Source organism: Anomaloglossus baeobatrachus, unplaced genomic scaffold (assembly GCF_048569485.1).
Source record: "Anomaloglossus baeobatrachus isolate aAnoBae1 unplaced genomic scaffold, aAnoBae1.hap1 Scaffold_4569, whole genome shotgun sequence".
NCBI classification, from domain to species: Eukaryota; Metazoa; Chordata; class Amphibia; order Anura; family Aromobatidae; genus Anomaloglossus; species Anomaloglossus baeobatrachus.
The window spans coordinates 1-25,960 of record NW_027443908.1 but is presented as its reverse complement, the minus strand read 5'-3'; the positions used below and the strand labels follow the sequence as shown (position 1 = coordinate 25,960).

At 48.6% G+C, this 25,960-nt stretch overlaps 11 non-coding genes and 4 pseudogenes across 11 annotated transcripts; all 15 read right to left on the bottom strand.

The window, feature by feature from the left end:
• Positions 1 to 518: 518 nt before the first annotated feature.
• On the bottom strand, positions 519 to 709 carry LOC142280548 (U2 spliceosomal RNA). Its single transcript, XR_012742792.1, has one exon. It is a non-coding gene; the product is annotated as a U2 spliceosomal RNA (small nuclear RNA).
• Positions 710 to 2,096: 1,387 nt separating this feature from the next.
• On the bottom strand, positions 2,097 to 2,301 carry LOC142280552 (U2 spliceosomal RNA; annotated as a pseudogene).
• Positions 2,302 to 7,729: 5,428 nt separating this feature from the next.
• LOC142280558 (U2 spliceosomal RNA) lies at positions 7,730 to 7,834 on the bottom strand (annotated as a pseudogene).
• A 1,387-nt stretch (positions 7,835 to 9,221) lies between these two features.
• On the bottom strand, positions 9,222 to 9,412 carry LOC142280547 (U2 spliceosomal RNA). Its single transcript, XR_012742791.1, has one exon. It is a non-coding gene; the product is annotated as a U2 spliceosomal RNA (small nuclear RNA).
• Positions 9,413 to 10,799: 1,387 nt separating this feature from the next.
• LOC142280546 (U2 spliceosomal RNA) lies at positions 10,800 to 10,990 on the bottom strand. The gene has a single exon (XR_012742790.1). It is a non-coding gene; the product is annotated as a U2 spliceosomal RNA (small nuclear RNA).
• A 1,387-nt stretch (positions 10,991 to 12,377) lies between these two features.
• LOC142280545 (U2 spliceosomal RNA) lies at positions 12,378 to 12,568 on the bottom strand. Its single transcript, XR_012742789.1, has one exon. It is a non-coding gene; the product is annotated as a U2 spliceosomal RNA (small nuclear RNA).
• A 1,387-nt stretch (positions 12,569 to 13,955) lies between these two features.
• Positions 13,956 to 14,146, bottom strand: LOC142280544 (U2 spliceosomal RNA). The gene has a single exon (XR_012742788.1). It is a non-coding gene; the product is annotated as a U2 spliceosomal RNA (small nuclear RNA).
• Positions 14,147 to 15,533: 1,387 nt separating this feature from the next.
• LOC142280553 (U2 spliceosomal RNA) lies at positions 15,534 to 15,726 on the bottom strand. Its single transcript, XR_012742796.1, has one exon. It is a non-coding gene; the product is annotated as a U2 spliceosomal RNA (small nuclear RNA).
• Positions 15,727 to 16,414: 688 nt separating this feature from the next.
• On the bottom strand, positions 16,415 to 16,541 carry LOC142280559 (U2 spliceosomal RNA; annotated as a pseudogene).
• A 1,387-nt stretch (positions 16,542 to 17,928) lies between these two features.
• Positions 17,929 to 18,119, bottom strand: LOC142280562 (U2 spliceosomal RNA). The gene has a single exon (XR_012742801.1). It is a non-coding gene; the product is annotated as a U2 spliceosomal RNA (small nuclear RNA).
• Positions 18,120 to 19,506: 1,387 nt separating this feature from the next.
• LOC142280561 (U2 spliceosomal RNA) lies at positions 19,507 to 19,697 on the bottom strand. Its single transcript, XR_012742800.1, has one exon. It is a non-coding gene; the product is annotated as a U2 spliceosomal RNA (small nuclear RNA).
• A 1,387-nt stretch (positions 19,698 to 21,084) lies between these two features.
• Positions 21,085 to 21,275, bottom strand: LOC142280560 (U2 spliceosomal RNA). Its single transcript, XR_012742799.1, has one exon. It is a non-coding gene; the product is annotated as a U2 spliceosomal RNA (small nuclear RNA).
• Positions 21,276 to 22,662: 1,387 nt separating this feature from the next.
• LOC142280554 (U2 spliceosomal RNA) lies at positions 22,663 to 22,853 on the bottom strand. The gene has a single exon (XR_012742797.1). It is a non-coding gene; the product is annotated as a U2 spliceosomal RNA (small nuclear RNA).
• Positions 22,854 to 24,240: 1,387 nt separating this feature from the next.
• On the bottom strand, positions 24,241 to 24,431 carry LOC142280543 (U2 spliceosomal RNA). The gene has a single exon (XR_012742787.1). It is a non-coding gene; the product is annotated as a U2 spliceosomal RNA (small nuclear RNA).
• A 1,387-nt stretch (positions 24,432 to 25,818) lies between these two features.
• LOC142280556 (U2 spliceosomal RNA) lies at positions 25,819 to 25,960 on the bottom strand (annotated as a pseudogene; the record flags this gene model as incomplete).

The following is a 25,960-nucleotide window of genomic DNA, read 5'->3' as shown; positions in this document are numbered from 1 at the left end:
TCTATCATGACCTCTCTTTTAGAATGTCCAAGAGCAAGCAAACTATTCCTCCAGGAGAGGGCGCCAACAGACTACTAAAGAGATCATCATTACTCAAAGAAAACCCCAAAAACCAATGCATGATAGGAATAAACAGGTAACTTTCTTTGGAGTGGAAGCGGAGAGATCGCACCAGATGCCAATTCTAGATGTTATCACACCTGTGGTCACTGCAGCAGCAGGTGAATCCACTTTGTCCAAAAGGGATCTATTCCATTCAATTGCAAATGATCTAGATAAGACAGAGAACTGCAGCACGGGGACATAGCCGAGTTGGTCAGGTTGAGTGGTGATGAGTTTGCTATTTGGATGAATAAAGAAAGTCAAAAGTGTGAAAGATAAAAAACAAAAGGAGGAAGTGTGAAAAGTGAATGGGCCAAATTGAGGTGCATATGAAGACGTATGCTTTCTTCCAATTCATTAAATCGGGCTAATATGAATCAGGTGAATTGAGTTCTGCTTTTGGAAACTGGGTTAAGAAGGGGTGCACCGTTCCTGGAGGTACTGCAATACCAGGTCAATGCGTGGAGTGGACAGAGCAAGCTCTTTTTCCATCTCCCTGTTCTAAAAATCCATTTAATATATGGTCCCCAGATAGGGGACGTATCAGATATTAAACTGATAAGAACAGATACTACACTTGATCTTAGCCAAAAGGCCGAGAAGCGATAACCAGAATTGGTTTGGGCCTCGAGTGGCACCCTGGCCTATGCCGGACACATCTTAGGGAGAGAGAGCGAGAGGGAGACAAACCCACGCCTACACAAGACATTTTGTCACCCAAGCCAACCCTTGAAAAGGCTGCTTTGCAGAGCCAAAACAAGAAGAATGGTGCGTTTTGCAGCCGCCGCCCACTGCAATGAATCTGAATAACTCCTCCTTTAGGGCGCAAGCAACTCCCCTCCCCCTTGCAGTCTTTCCAATTCACGATACAAAAAGACGGACAGGACAGGTTGCCTGACTTTCCGTCACTGCCACCCTTTGCCATCCTTACCCGTAGAAAGCCCTTTCATCATCCCCAAACCCTAATCTTTTCCCTTTCCTTCCCAGCCCCCAAACCCTGCCCTCTGTACCTTTCTCACCACCCGCTTCCCTTCTCCTGTCATCCCCCTACCACCCGGGAAAAAAAGAGATTGCCCCCTCCTTCCACTAGCCCACCCTCCCACCCAAAGAACAACTTCTTCTGCGCAGCTTGTTTTCTAGGCAGCAGCGCTATTGTGATGTCATCGGGGGGCATTGTGACAAGCCGCCAGTGTTCCGTCTCTTCATGTTGTGCACAGTTCAAACGGAAAATACATCAACAGGCAGACTACAGAAAAGCTTACTATCAAAGGTTAGAGGGGGGCTTTCTCAGAGGGCTTTTTACAGTTTTTCTATTCCCAATTAGCCGTTTAAGTGTACTTATTGAAAGTAGTAATTCTTTCATAGGCCGCCCTTTCTTAGTATTTGACGTTCCTTATATTGCGGTATGAGGCTTCGCAGTAGGTTGCAAACATTCATCACCCATGACTGTCCCCAATTGAGCTCAGAAGCTCAATGTCTATCATGACCTCTCTTTTAGAATGTCCAAGAGCAAGCAAACTATTCCTCCAGGAGAGGGCGCCAACAGACTACTAAAGAGATCATCATTACTCAAAGAAAACCCCAAAAACCAATGCATGATAGGAATAAACAGGTAACTTTCTTTGGAGTGGAAGCGGAGAGATCGCACCAGATGCCAATTCTAGATGTTATCACACCTGTGGTCACTGCAGCAGCAGGTGAATCCACTTTGTCCAAAAGGGATCTATTCCATTCAATTGCAAATGATCTAGATAAGACAGAGAACTGCAGCACGGGGACATAGCCGAGTTGGTCAGGTTGAGTGGTGATGAGTTTGCTATTTGGATGAATAAAGAAAGTCAAAAGTGTGAAAGATAAAAAACAAAAGGAGGAAGTGTGAAAAGTGAATGGGCCAAATTGAGGTGCATATGAAGACGTATGCTTTCTTCCAATTCATTAAATCGGGCTAATATGAATCAGGTGAATTGAGTTCTGCTTTTGGAAACTGGGTTAAGAAGGGGTGCACCGTTCCTGGAGGTACTGCAATACCAGGTCAATGCGTGGAGTGGACAGAGCAAGCTCTTTTTCCATCTCCCTGTTCTAAAAATCCATTTAATATATGGTCCCCAGATAGGGGACGTATCAGATATTAAACTGATAAGAACAGATTTTTTGATTTAACAGCATCTTTATTATCATGCACTACTCACAAAAAGGTAACAAACCGTGTACAGTGCCGCAGCCCCGTACACACAGAACTATACAATCCTTCTTACATAGCCATAGAGTACGACGCACTAAACTATACATCACACTCCTATGCTTATCCATAACACTCAAGCTGAAAGAAAAAGTTAGACCATAAATAACGACGAACCGGCGATTGGGGGATGGGGGTAGGGGAAAAGGGGGATAGGGTGGGGAAATCACAGGTCCGAAGCTTTATTGAAAGACGCACATAACGGGAAAAGGAGGGAGGGGGCATGGAAGAGGTCTAAACCTCCTCCTCGGCGCTGTCGTCCGGACTGTCCATGATGGAATAGTCTCTGAGCAGGCTGTGGATCAGCCTGCGGCAATCCTGGATAGACATCCTCTCCCTCTTCAAGATGAGCCGGTTCCTGGCGACCCAAATAGCGTCCTTAAAGCAGTTCATAAGGCGCCAAGCCTCCTGGATGGCTCCAACGGTGTGAGTCCCAGGGAAGAGTCCATAAAGTACGGAATGGTACGATAGGCTCCCTCTGGGGACGGAGTTCCTCAGGTCATCCTCCAGGGCAACCAACAGGCGCTGTGCGAAACGGCAGTCCCAAAAGGCGTGCAGCGATGTTTCCTCCACGAAGGGGCACCTTGGGCAGTACCGGGTTTTGCACAGGTTCCGGGCGTGCATGAATGACCGGACGGGCAGTCCGCCCTGTATCGCCATCCATGACAAGTCCTTGTGCCCGTTGGTCAATCCAGCCGATGACACGTTTGTCCAAACAGTCTCCAGTGTGTCGTGATGAAGTCCTGGAATGTTCTCCATTTCGTCCTTGGCTCTGATGAGTTTGTGGATAGTCTTTGGCTTCCACAAATCAGGCTTGAGTCCCTCCAGTTGGTGTTCCCTCACAAACCGAACCACGTCTCCGTAGAACCATGGCGCCGTCCAGTTGTAGGGGAAGGAGCTGTCCCACTTGTCCCAGCCTAACCGTCTCCAAAGGGGGAGCAGGAAGAAGCGAGACATGGACCCACCCGCGGAACCTCTCTTGACTCGCAGAGTTCGGCGAACGCAGTCACATACGAAGGAGGATCGCAGGAGGGTGGGGATATCGGGTACGCCCTTCCCACCCTTGCGAGGATCCTTGTACATGATGCTCCGCTTTACTCTGTCCATCTTGGATCCCCAGACAAAACGAAACACCGTCCTGGTAATGGCCCTGCACACGGTGGCAAGGGGGGGCCAGGCCTGGGCCGTGTACTGCAGCACGGGCAGTACCTCGTTACGCAGGACCAGTGCTTTGCCCTCACAGGTGAGGCGTCTGAGGCTCCACAGACCGATCCGTTGGGTGATCTTGGTCAAGCGTTCCTCCCAGGACTTGAGGGCTGCTCCTTCCTTCCCGAACCAGACTCCAAGAACCTTGATGAAATCCGGCTGGATGCTGAAAGGGAAGGGGGCGGAAGAGGCCGGCTGCCAGTCCCCGAAGAGCATGGCTTCCGACTTCCCGCAGTTGACTTTGGCTCCCGAAGCCCGTCCGAAGGTCTCACAGGTCTGGACGAGGGTGTCGACTGAGCGCCGGTCCGCGCAGAAGACGGTCACGTCGTCCATGTAGAGCGAGCACTTGACCTCGAAGCGTTCTGGTCCTGGTGCGGTGATCCCTCTGATCTCTCCATTCCGCCGGATAGCCTCTGCAAAGAGTTCTATAACACAAACAAAAAGAAGAGGTGACAGAGGACAGCCTTGTCTGACCCCTGAGAGGACCGGGAAGGGGTCAGTCTTCCAGCCGTTTACCAACACCGAGCTGTGAATATCAAAATACATTAGTTGGACATACAAGCAAAACATGTTACCCAAACCTAACCTGTGCAGAGCTTTGCCCAGGAACTCATGGGAAACACGGTCGAAGGCCTTTTCCTGATCCAACGAGATCAGGGCTGCGTGCACCCGGCGGGCTTTGATGTACTCGACCGTGTCCCGCATGAGAGCCAGGCTGTCTGCGATGCGACGTCCGGGGATGCCGCAGGTCTGATCCGGGTGGATGATCCGTCCGATAACAGTCTTCAATCTCGTTGCCATCGTCTTGGCCAGGATCTTGTAGTCGACGTTCAGAAGGGTGATGGGACGCCAATTCTTCAGGTCGCACCTCTCTCCTTTACGCTTGTACAGGATCGTGACCATTCCTTCCCTCAGAGATGGAGGCATTCTGCCCTCCACCACCATCTCCTCATACAGCCCTAACAGGTCCGGACAGATTAGGTCTCCCAGCGCTACATAGAGCTCTGCTGGGAGGCCGTCACTGCCCGGTGTCCTGCCAGAACTAAAGGATTTGGCGGCCGAGAGCAGCTCGTCCACCGTCAGAGGAACATCCATGGCCGCCGCGTCTGCAGGGTCAAGATGGTTAGTGATACCTGACAGGAACTTATCGGCGGCCTCGGGGTCAGTAGTCTTGCGGGCGTAGAGTTCGCTGTAGAAGTCGCTGACGACCTTCATCACGTTCTCTTTCCCGCGTCGCATGTTTCCACTCTCGTCTCGTAGTTCATTCATGGGCGTGTGACCGGCGTGGAGTTTCCTGAAAAAGAACGAGTTACATTTCTCACCCTTCTCCAGGTTCTCCACTTTGGAACGGAAGACAATTCGCTCGGACTCCTCCTCGAAGTGCCTTTTCAGGCTCCTCTTAGTCTCCTCCAGCTCCTCTCTCACGTCCCAGCCGCATCGAAGAAGGTCCTGCAGGGAACGCAGCTCACGCTGGAGTCTCCTGAAGTCCCTCCTCTTCAGACACGCCTGTTGTTGACTCTTTGCCTGAAAGAAGAAACGGAACTCGAGTTTAACGTATTCCCACCAGTCAGAAACAGACTGGAAGCCCGCCTTGTAGGCCCGCCACGTGGAGTAGGCAGCTCTAAGCTCCTCCAGAATCTCACCCTTTTCCAGCAGAGAGCAGTTCAGCTTCCAGGAGCCCGGGCCAATGGGGAAGCCATGGCCCAGCACACCTTGAAAGTGAATGGCTCTGTGGTCAGAGAAGAAGCAGGGGACCATCGAGTGCCCACTCCGCCCAACCGCCCGAGAGGTAAACACAAAGTCAATCCTGGAACGCAGCGAGCCATCGGATCGGCACCATGAATAGTTCACGGATCCGTGTCCGATGGAGCCAACAACGTCCACAAGAGAGGCTTCGGTCACCATCTCAATGAGCAGTTTGGATGTGACGTCCAACTTGGCAGCCGTTCCAGAACTGCGTCCATCCTCCTCAATCGGGCAGTTGAAATCCCCGGCCATCACTACCGTCCTGGCGGTAGCGAGCTGAGGGCGCAGGGCTTGGAGGAGCTCCAGTCGATCGCTCTTCACAGGAGAAGCATACACATTGATGAACCTGACAGGTTCTCCCGCCCAGGTGCCATCCACGAGCAGTAACCTGCCGCAGACGATTTCCTGAACAGAGTCCAATGTGAAGGCGCTTCCCCTGATCAGCACGGCGACCCCCGCGGACCTACAGTCGCCCCCGCCAGACCAGTAGGATGGGCCATGGGTCCACTCCCTGGCCAGATGGTTGAAGGACCTAGAGGAGGGAAGGGAGCATTCCTGCAGGAAAAATACATCACTAGACTGAGTGTTAAGGAACGTAAAAATTGTCTGACGTCGGAACTTGTCTCTGATGCTCCTAACATTAATGGAAAAGATGTTAATGTTAGCAGTCATTGGAGGAAAGAGAAAGTTAGAGCAGGCGGTGTGCCTTAGTTACCACTCCGGTCGGGCGGTTCTTCCTCTTTGGCACCTGCTGGTAAGGGTATCTCCAGCAGACCCTCTTCTGCTAGCTGATCAAGCAGGGATGGTGCCTCAGTGGCTTCCGACTCCTCCATTTCTTCTTCGGCCACAAGGGACTCCACCATCTGCTCCAACACGTCCGGTTCTGGGAGGAGGCCATCCTCCTCTTCCTGGGGTGGATTGGGGTCCACAATGAACAGCTTGGAAGGTTCTGCGACAGGACTATCTTCCACCTTCCTTTTCCTTTGGCCTGTACCTGAGGAGACAAGAGCTGGAAAATCCTCCTCGGTGAAAAGTGCAAGAGTGCTGAGGCCCTCTGCTCTCATGGTCTGGGGAGGGAGAGTGGGCTTTGGGGGGGGGGTGAGGAGACCAACTGAGGAGTAGGGAAATGAGGTGGAGGTAGTGGAATCCTCAGTAGGGTTGGCCGGGGGGGGAGGGGTTTGGACAGGGGTGACAGGGGGGGGGACCAGGGAGGGGGCAACAGTTTTCTTACCCTTCTTTTCCCTGGACTCCGTGGCTGCTGGGGCATCGGCTGGAGCCACGGTCGCCGGGTTCTTGGCCGCCTTGTCCTTGGCCTCTGTGGCCTTGGTCGTAGCTGCCTTGGTCGACGAAGCTGTGATTACCCGATACTGGGTCGCCGCGGCAACCCTTGCCCAGGATTTCTCCCGCTGTGGGCAGTCCTTGTAAAGGTGGTCCGCCTGTCCACATAGGTTGCAAGTCTTCTTCTTTGGGCAGTCCTTGGAGCTGTGTCCTGTCACCCGGCAAACCCTGCAGGCGTCCTCCTTGCAGGTCTTCATCGAATGCCCTTTCCCGCCACATTTCCTGCAGTTGTGTGGCATGTCCGGGTAGTAGATGAGACCAAAGGAGTTTCCCAGAGAGAATGTCGGGGGCAGGTGCTGGAGACCATCCTCGGATGCTGGTTCCCTGTAGAGTCGAACGGTTACTGACCACTTACCCGTCCAGAATCCGTTGCCGTTAAGGATGTGGGATGGCTCCCTCACCACTGTGCAGAGACGTCCCAGGAACGTGGAGATGTCTCTTCCTGGGGTGTGCGGGTTCCGCATGGAGACCGTGATCCTCTTCTCATCCCTCTGTATAGGACAGGATCCTAAAAAGGAATGAAAAGGGGAGCCCGGCATAGCTGCGTTCATCGCCTCCCAGTATCTCCTGCAGGCATTCACCGTGGCAAAGGTTACCAGAAAAATGCCAGTCATGAAGGTCTGGACACTCAGGGTTTCCGCCCTGGAGAAGCCCTGATCCAGAATCATCTTCTTGCAGAACACGTCGCTGGACATGTCCGGCAACCTACCATCCACCGCCTTTAGCTTCAGGGCGACCGTCTGCCGCATCCAAGGCTCCAGGGTTGGAGCCTTTTCAGGCGGCGTCCGGGCTCCCTCCGGCTGGCTGGCGTCGGAGGTAGGGGCCTCTTGGGCCGAAGAAGCCTCTGGATGAGCCTTCCTGGAGGTCCCTGGGTCCTGAGCCTTCTTGGCTGCCTTCTCTGGCTTGCTTGCCATGGCTGGTTCCTGCTTGAGTTCCCGGAGCTGGATCTTGGATTCTTCTCCGGGTGTCTTCTCCCGCTGTGTTCCTCCTCGAAGTTCCTCTGGTCTCCCCAAGTCTTCTCCGAGCCTTCGTCTTCTTGCTTCTTTCTGCCAAGCTCTTCTTCCGTCCGATCTCCCTCTTCCGGTCTCGGCTGGGCTTTGGAGCTCGTCTCCCTGATCGTATCTCGTCAAGTGTAGCTAGCTCAGTTTGTTCTGATAAGAACAGATACTACACTTGATCTTAGCCAAAAGGCCGAGAAGCGATAACCAGAATTGGTTTGGGCCTCGAGTGGCACCCTGGCCTATGCCGGACACATCTTAGGGAGAGAGAGCGAGAGGGAGACAAACCCACGCCTACACAAGACATTTTGTCACCCAAGCCAACCCTTGAAAAGGCTGCTTTGCAGAGCCAAAACAAGAAGAATGGTGCGTTTTGCAGCCGCCGCCCACTGCAATGAATCTGAATAACTCCTCCTTTAGGGCGCAAGCAACTCCCCTCCCCCTTGCAGTCTTTCCAATTCACGATACAAAAAGACGGACAGGACAGGTTGCCTGACTTTCCGTCACTGCCACCCTTTGCCATCCTTACCCGTAGAAAGCCCTTTCATCATCCCCAAACCCTAATCTTTTCCCTTTCCTTCCCAGCCCCCAAACCCTGCCCTCTGTACCTTTCTCACCACCCGCTTCCCTTCTCCTGTCATCCCCCTACCACCCGGGAAAAAAAGAGATTGCCCCCTCCTTCCACTAGCCCACCCTCCCACCCAAAGAACAACTTCTTCTGCGCAGCTTGTTTTCTAGGCAGCAGCGCTATTGTGATGTCATCGGGGGGCATTGTGACAAGCCGCCAGTGTTCCGTCTCTTCATGTTGTGCACAGTTCAAACGGAAAATACATCAACAGGCAGACTACAGAAAAGCTTACTATCAAAGGTTAGAGGGGGGCTTTCTCAGAGGGCTTTTTACAGTTTTTCTATTCCCAATTAGCCGTTTAAGTGTACTTATTGAAAGTAGTAATTCTTTCATAGGCCGCCCTTTCTTAGTATTTGACGTTCCTTATATTGCGGTATGAGGCTTCGCAGTAGGTTGCAAACATTCATCACCCATGACTGTCCCCAATTGAGCTCAGAAGCTCAATGTCTATCATGACCTCTCTTTTAGAATGTCCAAGAGCAAGCAAACTATTCCTCCAGGAGAGGGCGCCAACAGACTACTAAAGAGATCATCATTACTCAAAGAAAACCCCAAAAACCAATGCATGATAGGAATAAACAGGTAACTTTCTTTGGAGTGGAAGCGGAGAGATCGCACCAGATGCCAATTCTAGATGTTATCACACCTGTGGTCACTGCAGCAGCAGGTGAATCCACTTTGTCCAAAAGGGATCTATTCCATTCAATTGCAAATGATCTAGATAAGACAGAGAACTGCAGCACGGGGACATAGCCGAGTTGGTCAGGTTGAGTGGTGATGAGTTTGCTATTTGGATGAATAAAGAAAGTCAAAAGTGTGAAAGATAAAAAACAAAAGGAGGAAGTGTGAAAAGTGAATGGGCCAAATTGAGGTGCATATGAAGACGTATGCTTTCTTCCAATTCATTAAATCGGGCTAATATGAATCAGGTGAATTGAGTTCTGCTTTTGGAAACTGGGTTAAGAAGGGGTGCACCGTTCCTGGAGGTACTGCAATACCAGGTCAATGCGTGGAGTGGACAGAGCAAGCTCTTTTTCCATCTCCCTGTTCTAAAAATCCATTTAATATATGGTCCCCAGATAGGGGACGTATCAGATATTAAACTGATAAGAACAGATACTACACTTGATCTTAGCCAAAAGGCCGAGAAGCGATAACCAGAATTGGTTTGGGCCTCGAGTGGCACCCTGGCCTATGCCGGACACATCTTAGGGAGAGAGAGCGAGAGGGAGACAAACCCACGCCTACACAAGACATTTTGTCACCCAAGCCAACCCTTGAAAAGGCTGCTTTGCAGAGCCAAAACAAGAAGAATGGTGCGTTTTGCAGCCGCCGCCCACTGCAATGAATCTGAATAACTCCTCCTTTAGGGCGCAAGCAACTCCCCTCCCCCTTGCAGTCTTTCCAATTCACGATACAAAAAGACGGACAGGACAGGTTGCCTGACTTTCCGTCACTGCCACCCTTTGCCATCCTTACCCGTAGAAAGCCCTTTCATCATCCCCAAACCCTAATCTTTTCCCTTTCCTTCCCAGCCCCCAAACCCTGCCCTCTGTACCTTTCTCACCACCCGCTTCCCTTCTCCTGTCATCCCCCTACCACCCGGGAAAAAAAGAGATTGCCCCCTCCTTCCACTAGCCCACCCTCCCACCCAAAGAACAACTTCTTCTGCGCAGCTTGTTTTCTAGGCAGCAGCGCTATTGTGATGTCATCGGGGGGCATTGTGACAAGCCGCCAGTGTTCCGTCTCTTCATGTTGTGCACAGTTCAAACGGAAAATACATCAACAGGCAGACTACAGAAAAGCTTACTATCAAAGGTTAGAGGGGGGCTTTCTCAGAGGGCTTTTTACAGTTTTTCTATTCCCAATTAGCCGTTTAAGTGTACTTATTGAAAGTAGTAATTCTTTCATAGGCCGCCCTTTCTTAGTATTTGACGTTCCTTATATTGCGGTATGAGGCTTCGCAGTAGGTTGCAAACATTCATCACCCATGACTGTCCCCAATTGAGCTCAGAAGCTCAATGTCTATCATGACCTCTCTTTTAGAATGTCCAAGAGCAAGCAAACTATTCCTCCAGGAGAGGGCGCCAACAGACTACTAAAGAGATCATCATTACTCAAAGAAAACCCCAAAAACCAATGCATGATAGGAATAAACAGGTAACTTTCTTTGGAGTGGAAGCGGAGAGATCGCACCAGATGCCAATTCTAGATGTTATCACACCTGTGGTCACTGCAGCAGCAGGTGAATCCACTTTGTCCAAAAGGGATCTATTCCATTCAATTGCAAATGATCTAGATAAGACAGAGAACTGCAGCACGGGGACATAGCCGAGTTGGTCAGGTTGAGTGGTGATGAGTTTGCTATTTGGATGAATAAAGAAAGTCAAAAGTGTGAAAGATAAAAAACAAAAGGAGGAAGTGTGAAAAGTGAATGGGCCAAATTGAGGTGCATATGAAGACGTATGCTTTCTTCCAATTCATTAAATCGGGCTAATATGAATCAGGTGAATTGAGTTCTGCTTTTGGAAACTGGGTTAAGAAGGGGTGCACCGTTCCTGGAGGTACTGCAATACCAGGTCAATGCGTGGAGTGGACAGAGCAAGCTCTTTTTCCATCTCCCTGTTCTAAAAATCCATTTAATATATGGTCCCCAGATAGGGGACGTATCAGATATTAAACTGATAAGAACAGATACTACACTTGATCTTAGCCAAAAGGCCGAGAAGCGATAACCAGAATTGGTTTGGGCCTCGAGTGGCACCCTGGCCTATGCCGGACACATCTTAGGGAGAGAGAGCGAGAGGGAGACAAACCCACGCCTACACAAGACATTTTGTCACCCAAGCCAACCCTTGAAAAGGCTGCTTTGCAGAGCCAAAACAAGAAGAATGGTGCGTTTTGCAGCCGCCGCCCACTGCAATGAATCTGAATAACTCCTCCTTTAGGGCGCAAGCAACTCCCCTCCCCCTTGCAGTCTTTCCAATTCACGATACAAAAAGACGGACAGGACAGGTTGCCTGACTTTCCGTCACTGCCACCCTTTGCCATCCTTACCCGTAGAAAGCCCTTTCATCATCCCCAAACCCTAATCTTTTCCCTTTCCTTCCCAGCCCCCAAACCCTGCCCTCTGTACCTTTCTCACCACCCGCTTCCCTTCTCCTGTCATCCCCCTACCACCCGGGAAAAAAAGAGATTGCCCCCTCCTTCCACTAGCCCACCCTCCCACCCAAAGAACAACTTCTTCCGCGCAGCTTGTTTTCTAGGCAGCAGCGCTATTGTGATGTCATCGGGGGGCATTGTGACAAGCCGCCAGTGTTCCGTCTCTTCATGTTGTGCACAGTTCAAACGGAAAATACATCAACAGGCAGACTACAGAAAAGCTTACTATCAAAGGTTAGAGGGGGGCTTTCTCAGAGGGCTTTTTACAGTTTTTCTATTCCCAATTAGCCGTTTAAGTGTACTTATTGAAAGTAGTAATTCTTTCATAGGCCGCCCTTTCTTAGTATTTGACGTTCCTTATATTGCGGTATGAGGCTTCGCAGTAGGTTGCAAACATTCATCACCCATGACTGTCCCCAATTGAGCTCAGAAGCTCAATGTCTATCATGACCTCTCTTTTAGAATGTCCAAGAGCAAGCAAACTATTCCTCCAGGAGAGGGCGCCAACAGACTACTAAAGAGATCATCATTACTCAAAGAAAACCCCAAAAACCAATGCATGATAGGAATAAACAGGTAACTTTCTTTGGAGTGGAAGCGGAGAGATCGCACCAGATGCCAATTCTAGATGTTATCACACCTGTGGTCACTGCAGCAGCAGGTGAATCCACTTTGTCCAAAAGGGATCTATTCCATTCAATTGCAAATGATCTAGATAAGACAGAGAACTGCAGCACGGGGACATAGGCGAGTTGGTCAGGTTGAGTGGTGATGAGTTTGCTATTTGGATGAATAAAGAAAGTCAAAAGTGTGAAAGATAAAAAACAAAAGGAGGAAGTGTGAAAAGTGAATGGGCCAAATTGAGGTGCATATGAAGACGTATGCTTTCTTCCAATTCATTAAATCGGGCTAATATGAATCAGGTGAATTGAGTTCTGCTTTTGGAAACTGGGTTAAGAAGGGGTGCACCGTTCCTGGAGGTACTGCAATACCAGGTCAATGCGTGGAGTGGACAGAGCAAGCTCTTTTTCCATCTCCCTGTTCTAAAAATCCATTTAATATATGGTCCCCAGATAGGGGACGTATCAGATATTAAACTGATAAGAACAGATACTACACTTGATCTTAGCCAAAAGGCCGAGAAGCGATAACCAGAATTGGTTTGGGCCTCGAGTGGCACCCTGGCCTATGCCGGACACATCTTAGGGAGAGAGAGCGAGAGGGAGACAAACCCACGCCTACACAAGACATTTTGTCACCCAAGCCAACCCTTGAAAAGGCTGCTTTGCAGAGCCAAAACAAGAAGAATGGTGCGTTTTGCAGCCGCCGCCCACTGCAATGAATCTGAATAACTCCTCCTTTAGGGCGCAAGCAACTCCCCTCCCCCTTGCAGTCTTTCCAATTCACGATACAAAAAGACGGACAGGACAGGTTGCCTGACTTTCCGTCACTGCCACCCTTTGCCATCCTTACCCGTAGAAAGCCCTTTCATCATCCCCAAACCCTAATCTTTTCCCTTTCCTTCCCAGCCCCCAAACCCTGCCCTCTGTACCTTTCTCACCACCCGCTTCCCTTCTCCTGTCATCCCCCTACCACCCGGGAAAAAAAGAGATTGCCCCCTCCTTCCACTAGCCCACCCTCCCACCCAAAGAACAACTTCTTCTGCGCAGCTTGTTTTCTAGGCAGCAGCGCTATTGTGATGTCATCGGGGGGCATTGTGACAAGCCGCCAGTGTTCCGTCTCTTCATGTTGTGCACAGTTCAAACGGAAAATACATCAACAGGCAGACTACAGAAAAGCTTACTATCAAAGGTTAGAGGGGGGCTTTCTCAGAGGGCTTTTTACAGTTTTTCTATTCCCAATTAGCCGTTTAAGTGTACTTATTGAAAGTAGTAATTCTTTCATAGGCCGCCCTTTCTTAGTATTTGACGTTCCTTATATTGCGGTATGAGGCTTCGCAGTAGGTTGCAAACATTCATCACCCATGACTGTCCCCAATTGAGCTCAGAAGCTCAATGTCTATCATGACCTCTCTTTTAGAATGTCCAAGAGCAAGCAAACTATTCCTCCAGGAGAGGGCGCCAACAGACTACTAAAGAGATCATCATTACTCAAAGAAAACCCCAAAAACCAATGCATGATAGGAATAAACAGGTAACTTTCTTTGGAGTGGAAGCGGAGAGATCGCACCAGATGCCAATTCTAGATGTTATCACACCTGTGGTCACTGCAGCAGCAGGTGAATCCACTTTGTCCAAAAGGGATCTATTCCATTCAATTGCAAATGATCTAGATAAGACAGAGAACTGCAGCACGGGGACATAGCCGAGTTGGTCAGGTTGAGTGGTGATGAGTTTGCTATTTGGATGAATAAAGAAAGTCAAAAGTGTGAAAGATAAAAAACAAAAGGAGGAAGTGTGAAAAGTGAATGGGCCAAATTGAGGTGCATATGAAGACGTATGCTTTCTTCCAATTCATTAAATCGGGCTAATATGAATCAGGTGAATTGAGTTCTGCTTTTGGAAACTGGGTTAAGAAGGGGTGCACCGTTCCTGGAGGTACTGCAATACCAGGTCAATGCGTGGAGTGGACAGAGCAAGCTCTTTTTCCATCTCCCTGTTCTAAAAATCCATTTAATATATGGTCCCCAGATAGGGGACGTATCAGATATTAAACTGATAAGAACAGATACTACACTTGATCTTAGCCAAAAGGCCGAGAAGCGATAACCAGAATTGGTTTGGGCCTCGAGTGGCACCCTGGCCTATGCCGGACACATCTTAGGGAGAGAGAGCGAGAGGGAGACAAACCCACGCCTACACAAGACATTTTGTCACCCAAGCCAACCCTTGAAAAGGCTGCTTTGCAGAGCCAAAACAAGAAGAATGGTGCGTTTTGCAGCCGCCGCCCACTGCAATGAATCTGAATAACTCCTCCTTTAGGGCGCAAGCAACTCCCCTCCCCCTTGCAGTCTTTCCAATTCACGATACAAAAAGACGGACAGGACAGGTTGCCTGACTTTCCGTCACTGCCACCCTTTGCCATCCTTACCCGTAGAAAGCCCTTTCATCATCCCCAAACCCTAATCTTTTCCCTTTCCTTCCCAGCCCCCAAACCCTGCCCTCTGTACCTTTCTCACCACCCGCTTCCCTTCTCCTGTCATCCCCCTACCACCCGGGAAAAAAAGAGATTGCCCCCTCCTTCCACTAGCCCACCCTCCCACCCAAAGAACAACTTCTTCTGCGCAGCTTGTTTTCTAGGCAGCAGCGCTATTGTGATGTCATCGGGGGGCATTGTGACAAGCCGCCAGTGTTCCGTCTCTTCATGTTGTGCACAGTTCAAACGGAAAATACATCAACAGGCAGACTACAGAAAAGCTTACTATCAAAGGTTAGAGGGGGGCTTTCTCAGAGGGCTTTTTACAGTTTTTCTATTCCCAATTAGCCGTTTAAGTGTACTTATTGAAAGTAGTAATTCTTTCATAGGCCGCCCTTTCTTAGTATTTGACGTTCCTTATATTGCGGTATGAGGCTTCGCAGTAGGTTGCAAACATTCATCACCCATGACTGTCCCCAATTGAGCTCAGAAGCTCAATGTCTATCATGACCTCTCTTTTAGAATGTCCAAGAGCAAGCAAACTATTCCTCCAGGAGAGGGCGCCAACAGACTACTAAAGAGATCATCATTACTCAAAGAAAACCCCAAAAACCAATGCATGATAGGAATAAACAGGTAACTTTCTTTGGAGTGGAAGCGGAGAGATCGCACCAGATGCCAATTCTAGATGTTATCACACCTGTGGTCACTGCAGCAGCAGGTGAATCCACTTTGTCCAAAAGGGATCTATTCCATTCAATTGCAAATGATCTAGATAAGACAGAGAACTGCAGCACGGGGACATAGCCGAGTTGGTCAGGTTGAGTGGTGATGAGTTTGCTATTTGGATGAATAAAGAAAGTCAAAAGTGTGAAAGATAAAAAACAAAAGGAGGAAGTGTGAAAAGTGAATGGGCCAAATTGAGGTGCATATGAAGACGTATGCTTTCTTCCAATTCATTAAATCGGGCTAATATGAATCAGGTGAATTGAGTTCTGCTTTTGGAAACTGGGTTAAGAAGGGGTGCACCGTTCCTGGAGGTACTGCAATACCAGGTCAATGCGTGGAGTGGACAGAGCAAGCTCTTTTTCCATCTCCCTGTTCTAAAAATCCATTTAATATATGGTCCCCAGATAGGGGACGTATCAGATATTAAACTGATAAGAACAGATTTTTGATTTAATGAAGCTTTCCAAAGCACCGCAAAAAATGCATGACCGAAGTCACACCAAAAACAGTGCAAAGGCTAGGATTCGTGTGGACCCCTCCGTGAGGAGAGGGTCCCCAAAAATCAACCCCGTCCCTCCGAGCCAGAAGGCCACAGCAAGGGTCAGGGATCTTCGGTGCTCCCCCAAGCCGAAGCCTGGTTGAGCCTTGTCGTTGCTCCCAGCGTCCACCCAGGCATCTTACCCAAGTGGAGTAGAGAGCTACTAGTTGTTGGTTTCGCAGCCGAAACTGCCCGGACCGTCAACCGGTGTTGGTTTCTCAGCCCAAGGCTAACCGGACCTCCAACCGGGTGTTGGTTTCTCAGCCGAAGCTGACCCGGACCTCCAACCGGGTGTTGGTTTCTCAGCCGAAGCTGACCCAGACCTCCAACCGGGTGTTGGTTTCTCAGCCGAAGCTGACCCGGACCTCCAACCGGGTGTTGGTTTCTCAGCCCAAAGCTGAACGGACCTCCGACCATGATTATAAAAATTTCCCTTCCTAGCCAGAAGGCCGGGATAGAGCAATATGCTCAGAAAGTATGAAAGGGCAAGGTACGGTGTGCTACAGAGCCCAAGGCTCGCCGGGGTCCCAAGCCAGCAAGCTCAGACTCACTCCAGGGTCGTCAGTCCTGGGGCACATTGCACCATAGCCCCCACACTTACTCAGTCTAATAGCCTCGATCCTGGTAGGGCCATGTTTTCCTCTAGATGAATATACTATACATCAAGAGTACTAGCAAGCGCAACCTTCCAGTGTGCATTGCATCTGCCGAGCCTCACAGATACTACACTTGATCTTAGCCAAAAGGCCGAGAAGCGATAACCAGAATTGGTTTGGGCCTCGAGTGGCACCCTGGCCTATGCCGGACACATCTTAGGGAGAGAGAGCGAGAGGGAGACAAACCCACGCCTACACAAGACATTTTGTCACCCAAGCCAACCCTTGAAAAGGCTGCTTTGCAGAGCCAAAACAAGAAGAATGGTGCGTTTTGCAGCCGCCGCCCACTGCAATGAATCTGAATAACTCCTCCTTTAGGGCGCAAGCAACTCCCCTCCCCCTTGCAGTCTTTCCAATTCACGATACAAAAAGACGGACAGGACAGGTTGCCTGACTTTCCGTCACTGCCACCCTTTGCCATCCTTACCCGTAGAAAGCCCTTTCATCATCCCCAAACCCTAATCTTTTCCCTTTCCTTCCCAGCCCCCAAACCCTGCCCTCTGTACCTTTCTCACCACCCGCTTCCCTTCTCCTGTCATCCCCCTACCACCCGGGAAAAAAAGAGATTGCCCCCTCCTTCCACTAGCCCACCCTCCCACCCAAAGAACAACTTCTTCTGCGCAGCTTGTTTTCTAGGCAGCAGCGCTATTGTGATGTCATCGGGGGGCATTGTGACAAGCCGCCAGTGTTCCGTCTCTTCATGTTGTGCACAGTTCAAACGGAAAATACATCAACAGGCAGACTACAGAAAAGCTTACTATCAAAGGTTAGAGGGGGGCTTTCTCAGAGGGCTTTTTACAGTTTTTCTATTCCCAATTAGCCGTTTAAGTGTACTTATTGAAAGTAGTAATTCTTTCATAGGCCGCCCTTTCTTAGTATTTGACGTTCCTTATATTGCGGTATGAGGCTTCGCAGTAGGTTGCAAACATTCATCACCCATGACTGTCCCCAATTGAGCTCAGAAGCTCAATGTCTATCATGACCTCTCTTTTAGAATGTCCAAGAGCAAGCAAACTATTCCTCCAGGAGAGGGCGCCAACAGACTACTAAAGAGATCATCATTACTCAAAGAAAACCCCAAAAACCAATGCATGATAGGAATAAACAGGTAACTTTCTTTGGAGTGGAAGCGGAGAGATCGCACCAGATGCCAATTCTAGATGTTATCACACCTGTGGTCACTGCAGCAGCAGGTGAATCCACTTTGTCCAAAAGGGATCTATTCCATTCAATTGCAAATGATCTAGATAAGACAGAGAACTGCAGCACGGGGACATAGCCGAGTTGGTCAGGTTGAGTGGTGATGAGTTTGCTATTTGGATGAATAAAGAAAGTCAAAAGTGTGAAAGATAAAAAACAAAAGGAGGAAGTGTGAAAAGTGAATGGGCCAAATTGAGGTGCATATGAAGACGTATGCTTTCTTCCAATTCATTAAATCGGGCTAATATGAATCAGGTGAATTGAGTTCTGCTTTTGGAAACTGGGTTAAGAAGGGGTGCACCGTTCCTGGAGGTACTGCAATACCAGGTCAATGCGTGGAGTGGACAGAGCAAGCTCTTTTTCCATCTCCCTGTTCTAAAAATCCATTTAATATATGGTCCCCAGATAGGGGACGTATCAGATATTAAACTGATAAGAACAGATACTACACTTGATCTTAGCCAAAAGGCCGAGAAGCGATAACCAGAATTGGTTTGGGCCTCGAGTGGCACCCTGGCCTATGCCGGACACATCTTAGGGAGAGAGAGTGAGAGGGAGACAAACCCACGCCTACACAAGACATTTTGTCACCCAAGCCAACCCTTGAAAAGGCTGCTTTGCAGAGCCAAAACAAGAAGAATGGTGCGTTTTGCAGCCGCCGCCCACTGCAATGAATCTGAATAACTCCTCCTTTAGGGCGCAAGCAACTCCCCTCCCCCTTGCAGTCTTTCCAATTCACGATACAAAAAGACGGACAGGACAGGTTGCCTGACTTTCCGTCACTGCCACCCTTTGCCATCCTTACCCGTAGAAAGCCCTTTCATCATCCCCAAACCCTAATCTTTTCCCTTTCCTTCCCAGCCCCCAAACCCTGCCCTCTGTACCTTTCTCACCACCCGCTTCCCTTCTCCTGTCATCCCCCTACCACCCGGGAAAAAAAGAGATTGCCCCCTCCTTCCACTAGCCCACCCTCCCACCCAAAGAACAACTTCTTCTGCGCAGCTTGTTTTCTAGGCAGCAGCGCTATTGTGATGTCATCGGGGGGCATTGTGACAAGCCGCCAGTGTTCCGTCTCTTCATGTTGTGCACAGTTCAAACGGAAAATACATCAACAGGCAGACTACAGAAAAGCTTACTATCAAAGGTTAGAGGGGGGCTTTCTCAGAGGGCTTTTTACAGTTTTTCTATTCCCAATTAGCCGTTTAAGTGTACTTATTGAAAGTAGTAATTCTTTCATAGGCCGCCCTTTCTTAGTATTTGACGTTCCTTATATTGCGGTATGAGGCTTCGCAGTAGGTTGCAAACATTCATCACCCATGACTGTCCCCAATTGAGCTCAGAAGCTCAATGTCTATCATGACCTCTCTTTTAGAATGTCCAAGAGCAAGCAAACTATTCCTCCAGGAGAGGGCGCCAACAGACTACTAAAGAGATCATCATTACTCAAAGAAAACCCCAAAAACCAATGCATGATAGGAATAAACAGGTAACTTTCTTTGGAGTGGAAGCGGAGAGATCGCACCAGATGCCAATTCTAGATGTTATCACACCTGTGGTCACTGCAGCAGCAGGTGAATCCACTTTGTCCAAAAGGGATCTATTCCATTCAATTGCAAATGATCTAGATAAGACAGAGAACTGCAGCACGGGGACATAGCCGAGTTGGTCAGGTTGAGTGGTGATGAGTTTGCTATTTGGATGAATAAAGAAAGTCAAAAGTGTGAAAGATAAAAAACAAAAGGAGGAAGTGTGAAAAGTGAATGGGCCAAATTGAGGTGCATATGAAGACGTATGCTTTCTTCCAATTCATTAAATCGGGCTAATATGAATCAGGTGAATTGAGTTCTGCTTTTGGAAACTGGGTTAAGAAGGGGTGCACCGTTCCTGGAGGTACTGCAATACCAGGTCAATGCGTGGAGTGGACAGAGCAAGCTCTTTTTCCATCTCCCTGTTCTAAAAATCCATTTAATATATGGTCCCCAGATAGGGGACGTATCAGATATTAAACTGATAAGAACAGATACTACACTTGATCTTAGCCAAAAGGCCGAGAAGCGATAACCAGAATTGGTTTGGGCCTCGAGTGGCACCCTGGCCTATGCCGGACACATCTTAGGGAGAGAGAGCGAGAGGGAGACAAACCCACGCCTACACAAGACATTTTGTCACCCAAGCCAACCCTTGAAAAGGCTGCTTTGCAGAGCCAAAACAAGAAGAATGGTGCGTTTTGCAGCCGCCGCCCACTGCAATGAATCTGAATAACTCCTCCTTTAGGGCGCAAGCAACTCCCCTCCCCCTTGCAGTCTTTCCAATTCACGATACAAAAAGACGGACAGGACAGGTTGCCTGACTTTCCGTCACTGCCACCCTTTGCCATCCTTACCCGTAGAAAGCCCTTTCATCATCCCCAAACCCTAATCTTTTCCCTTTCCTTCCCAGCCCCCAAACCCTGCCCTCTGTACCTTTCTCACCACCCGCTTCCCTTCTCCTGTCATCCCCCTACCACCCGGGAAAAAAAGAGATTGCCCCCTCCTTCCACTAGCCCACCCTCCCACCCAAAGAACAACTTCTTCTGCGCAGCTTGTTTTCTAGGCAGCAGCGCTATTGTGATGTCATCGGGGGGCATTGTGACAAGCCGCCAGTGTTCCGTCTCTTCATGTTGTGCACAGTTCAAACGGAAAATACATCAACAGGCAGACTACAGAAAAGCTTACTATCAAAGGTTAGAGGGGGGCTTTCTCAGAGGGCTTTTTACAGTTTTTCTATTCCCAATTAGCCGTTTAAGTGTACTTATTGAAAGTAGTAATTCTTTCATAGGCCGCCCTTTCTTAGTATTTGACGTTCCTTATATTGCGGTATGAGGCTTCGCAGTAGGTTGCAAACATTCATCACCCATGACTGTCCCCAATTGAGCTCAGAAGCTCAATGTCTATCATGACCTCTCTTTTAGAATGTCCAAGAGCAAGCAAACTATTCCTCCAGGAGAGGGCGCCAACAGACTACTAAAGAGATCATCATTACTCAAAGAAAACCCCAAAAACCAATGCATGATAGGAATAAACAGGTAACTTTCTTTGGAGTGGAAGCGGAGAGATCGCACCAGATGCCAATTCTAGATGTTATCACACCTGTGGTCACTGCAGCAGCAGGTGAATCCACTTTGTCCAAAAGGGATCTATTCCATTCAATTGCAAATGATCTAGATAAGACAGAGAACTGCAGCACGGGGACATAGCCGAGTTGGTCAGGTTGAGTGGTGATGAGTTTGCTATTTGGATGAATAAAGAAAGTCAAAAGTGTGAAAGATAAAAAACAAAAGGAGGAAGTGTGAAAAGTGAATGGGCCAAATTGAGGTGCATATGAAGACGTATGCTTTCTTCCAATTCATTAAATCGGGCTAATATGAATCAGGTGAATTGAGTTCTGCTTTTGGAAACTGGGTTAAGAAGGGGTGCACCGTTCCTGGAGGTACTGCAATACCAGGTCAATGCGTGGAGTGGACAGAGCAAGCTCTTTTTCCATCTCCCTGTTCTAAAAATCCATTTAATATATGGTCCCCAGATAGGGGACGTATCAGATATTAAACTGATAAGAACAGATACTACACTTGATCTTAGCCAAAAGGCCGAGAAGCGATAACCAGAATTGGTTTGGGCCTCGAGTGGCACCCTGGCCTATGCCGGACACATCTTAGGGAGAGAGAGCGAGAGGGAGACAAACCCACGCCTACACAAGACATTTTGTCACCCAAGCCAACCCTTGAAAAGGCTGCTTTGCAGAGCCAAAACAAGAAGAATGGTGCGTTTTGCAGCCGCCGCCCACTGCAATGAATCTGAATAACTCCTCCTTTAGGGCGCAAGCAACTCCCCTCCCCCTTGCAGTCTTTCCAATTCACGATACAAAAAGACGGACAGGACAGGTTGCCTGACTTTCCGTCACTGCCACCCTTTGCCATCCTTACCCGTAGAAAGCCCTTTCATCATCCCCAAACCCTAATCTTTTCCCTTTCCTTCCCAGCCCCCAAACCCTGCCCTCTGTACCTTTCTCACCACCCGCTTCCCTTCTCCTGTCATCCCCCTACCACCCGGGAAAAAAAGAGATTGCCCCCTCCTTCCACTAGCCCACCCTCCCACCCAAAGAACAACTTCTTCTGCGCAGCTTGTTTTCTAGGCAGCAGCGCTATTGTGATGTCATCGGGGGGCATTGTGACAAGCCGCCAGTGTTCCGTCTCTTCATGTTGTGCACAGTTCAAACGGAAAATACATCAACAGGCAGACTACAGAAAAGCTTACTATCAAAGGTTAGAGGGGGGCTTTCTCAGAGGGCTTTTTACAGTTTTTCTATTCCCAATTAGCCGTTTAAGTGTACTTATTGAAAGTAGTAATTCTTTCATAGGCCGCCCTTTCTTAGTATTTGACGTTCCTTATATTGCGGTATGAGGCTTCGCAGTAGGTTGCAAACATTCATCACCCATGACTGTCCCCAATTGAGCTCAGAAGCTCAATGTCTATCATGACCTCTCTTTTAGAATGTCCAAGAGCAAGCAAACTATTCCTCCAGGAGAGGGCGCCAACAGACTACTAAAGAGATCATCATTACTCAAAGAAAACCCCAAAAACCAATGCATGATAGGAATAAACAGGTAACTTTCTTTGGAGTGGAAGCGGAGAGATCGCACCAGATGCCAATTCTAGATGTTATCACACCTGTGGTCACTGCAGCAGCAGGTGAATCCACTTTGTCCAAAAGGGATCTATTCCATTCAATTGCAAATGATCTAGATAAGACAGAGAACTGCAGCACGGGGACATAGCCGAGTTGGTCAGGTTGAGTGGTGATGAGTTTGCTATTTGGATGAATAAAGAAAGTCAAAAGTGTGAAAGATAAAAAACAAAAGGAGGAAGTGTGAAAAGTGAATGGGCCAAATTGAGGTGCATATGAAGACGTATGCTTTCTTCCAATTCATTAAATCGGGCTAATATGAATCAGGTGAATTGAGTTCTGCTTTTGGAAACTGGGTTAAGAAGGGGTGCACCGTTCCTGGAGGTACTGCAATACCAGGTCAATGCGTGGAGTGGACAGAGCAAGCTCTTTTTCCATCTCCCTGTTCTAAAAATCCATTTAATATATGGTCCCCAGATAGGGGACGTATCAGATATTAAACTGATAAGAACAGATACTACACTTGATCTTAGCCAAAAGGCCGAGAAGCGATAACCAGAATTGGTTTGGGCCTCGAGTGGCACCCTGGCCTATGCCGGACACATCTTAGGGAGAGAGAGCGAGAGGGAGACAAACCCACGCCTACACAAGACATTTTGTCACCCAAGCCAACCCTTGAAAAGGCTGCTTTGCAGAGCCAAAACAAGAAGAATGGTGCGTTTTGCAGCCGCCGCCCACTGCAATGAATCTGAATAACTCCTCCTTTAGGGCGCAAGCAACTCCCCTCCCCCTTGCAGTCTTTCCAATTCACGATACAAAAAGACGGACAGGACAGGTTGCCTGACTTTCCGTCACTGCCACCCTTTGCCATCCTTACCCGTAGAAAGCCCTTTCATCATCCCCAAACCCTAATCTTTTCCCTTTCCTTCCCAGCCCCCAAACCCTGCCCTCTGTACCTTTCTCACCACCCGCTTCCCTTCTCCTGTCATCCCCCTACCACCCGGGAAAAAAAGAGATTGCCCCCTCCTTCCACTAGCCCACCCTCCCACCCAAAGAACAACTTCTTCTGCGCAGCTTGTTTTCTAGGCAGCAGCGCTATTGTGATGTCATCGGGGGGCATTGTGACAAGCCGCCAGTGTTCCGTCTCTTCATGTTGTGCACAGTTCAAACGGAAAATACATCAACAGGCAGACTACAGAAAAGCTTACTATCAAAGGTTAGAGGGGGGCTTTCTCAGAGGGCTTTTTACAGTTTTTCTATTCCCAATTAGCCGTTTAAGTGTACTTATTGAAAGTAGTAATTCTTTCATAGGCCGCCCTTTCTTAGTATTTGACGTTCCTTATATTGCGGTATGAGGCTTCGCAGTAGGTTGCAAACATTCATCACCCATGACTGTCCCCAATTGAGCTCAGAAGCTCAATGTCTATCATGACCTCTCTTTTAGAATGTCCAAGAGCAAGCAAACTATTCCTCCAGGAGAGGGCGCCAACAGACTACTAAAGAGATCATCATTACTCAAAGAAAACCCCAAAAACCAATGCATGATAGGAATAAACAGGTAACTTTCTTTGGAGTGGAAGCGGAGAGATCGCACCAGATGCCAATTCTAGATGTTATCACACCTGTGGTCACTGCAGCAGCAGGTGAATCCACTTTGTCCAAAAGGGATCTATTCCATTCAATTGCAAATGATCTAGATAAGACAGAGAACTGCAGCACGGGGACATAGCCGAGTTGGTCAGGTTGAGTGGTGATGAGTTTGCTATTTGGATGAATAAAGAAAGTCAAAAGTGTGAAAGATAAAAAACAAAAGGAGGAAGTGTGAAAAGTGAATGGGCCAAATTGAGGTGCATATGAAGACGTATGCTTTCTTCCAATTCATTAAATCGGGCTAATATGAATCAGGTGAATTGAGTTCTGCTTTTGGAAACTGGGTTAAGAAGGGGTGCACCGTTCCTGGAGGTACTGCAATACCAGGTCAATGCGTGGAGTGGACAGAGCAAGCTCTTTTTCCATCTCCCTGTTCTAAAAATCCATTTAATATATGGTCCCCAGATAGGGGACGTATCAGATATTAAACTGATAAGAACAGATACTACACTTGATCTTAGCCAAAAGGCCGAGAAGCGATAACCAGAATTGGTTTGGGCCTCGAGTGGCACCCTGGCCTATGCCGGACACATCTTAGGGAGAGAGAGCGAGAGGGAGACAAACCCACGCCTACACAAGACATTTTGTCACCCAAGCCAACCCTTGAAAAGGCTGCTTTGCAGAGCCAAAACAAGAAGAATGGTGCGTTTTGCAGCCGCCGCCCACTGCAATGAATCTGAATAACTCCTCCTTTAGGGCGCAAGCAACTCCCCTCCCCCTTGCAGTCTTTCCAATTCACGATACAAAAAGACGGACAGGACAGGTTGCCTGACTTTCCGTCACTGCCACCCTTTGCCATCCTTACCCGTAGAAAGCCCTTTCATCATCCCCAAACCCTAATCTTTTCCCTTTCCTTCCCAGCCCCCAAACCCTGCCCTCTGTACCTTTCTCACCACCCGCTTCCCTTCTCCTGTCATCCCCCTACCACCCGGGAAAAAAAGAGATTGCCCCCTCCTTCCACTAGCCCACCCTCCCACCCAAAGAACAACTTCTTCTGCGCAGCTTGTTTTCTAGGCAGCAGCGCTATTGTGATGTCATCGGGGGGCATTGTGACAAGCCGCCAGTGTTCCGTCTCTTCATGTTGTGCACAGTTCAAACGGAAAATACATCAACAGGCAGACTACAGAAAAGCTTACTATCAAAGGTTAGAGGGGGGCTTTCTCAGAGGGCTTTTTACAGTTTTTCTATTCCCAATTAGCCGTTTAAGTGTACTTATTGAAAGTAGTAATTCTTTCATAGGCCGCCCTTTCTTAGTATTTGACGTTCCTTATATTGCGGTATGAGGCTTCGCAGTAGGTTGCAAACATTCATCACCCATGACTGTCCCCAATTGAGCTCAGAAGCTCAATGTCTATCATGACCTCTCTTTTAGAATGTCCAAGAGCAAGCAAACTATTCCTCCAGGAGAGGGCGCCAACAGACTACTAAAGAGATCATCATTACTCAAAGAAAACCCCAAAAACCAATGCATGATAGGAATAAACAGGTAACTTTCTTTGGAGTGGAAGCGGAGAGATCGCACCAGATGCCAATTCTAGATGTTATCACACCTGTGGTCACTGCAGCAGCAGGTGAATCCACTTTGTCCAAAAGGGATCTATTCCATTCAATTGCAAATGATCTAGATAAGACAGAGAACTGCAGCACGGGGACATAGCCGAGTTGGTCAGGTTGAGTGGTGATGAGTTTGCTATTTGGATGAATAAAGAAAGTCAAAAGTGTGAAAGATAAAAAACAAAAGGAGGAAGTGTGAAAAGTGAATGGGCCAAATTGAGGTGCATATGAAGACGTATGCTTTCTTCCAATTCATTAAATCGGGCTAATATGAATCAGGTGAATTGAGTTCTGCTTTTGGAAACTGGGTTAAGAAGGGGTGCACCGTTCCTGGAGGTACTGCAATACCAGGTCAATGCGTGGAGTGGACAGAGCAAGCTCTTTTTCCATCTCCCTGTTCTAAAAATCCATTTAATATATGGTCCCCAGATAGGGGACGTATCAGATATTAAACTG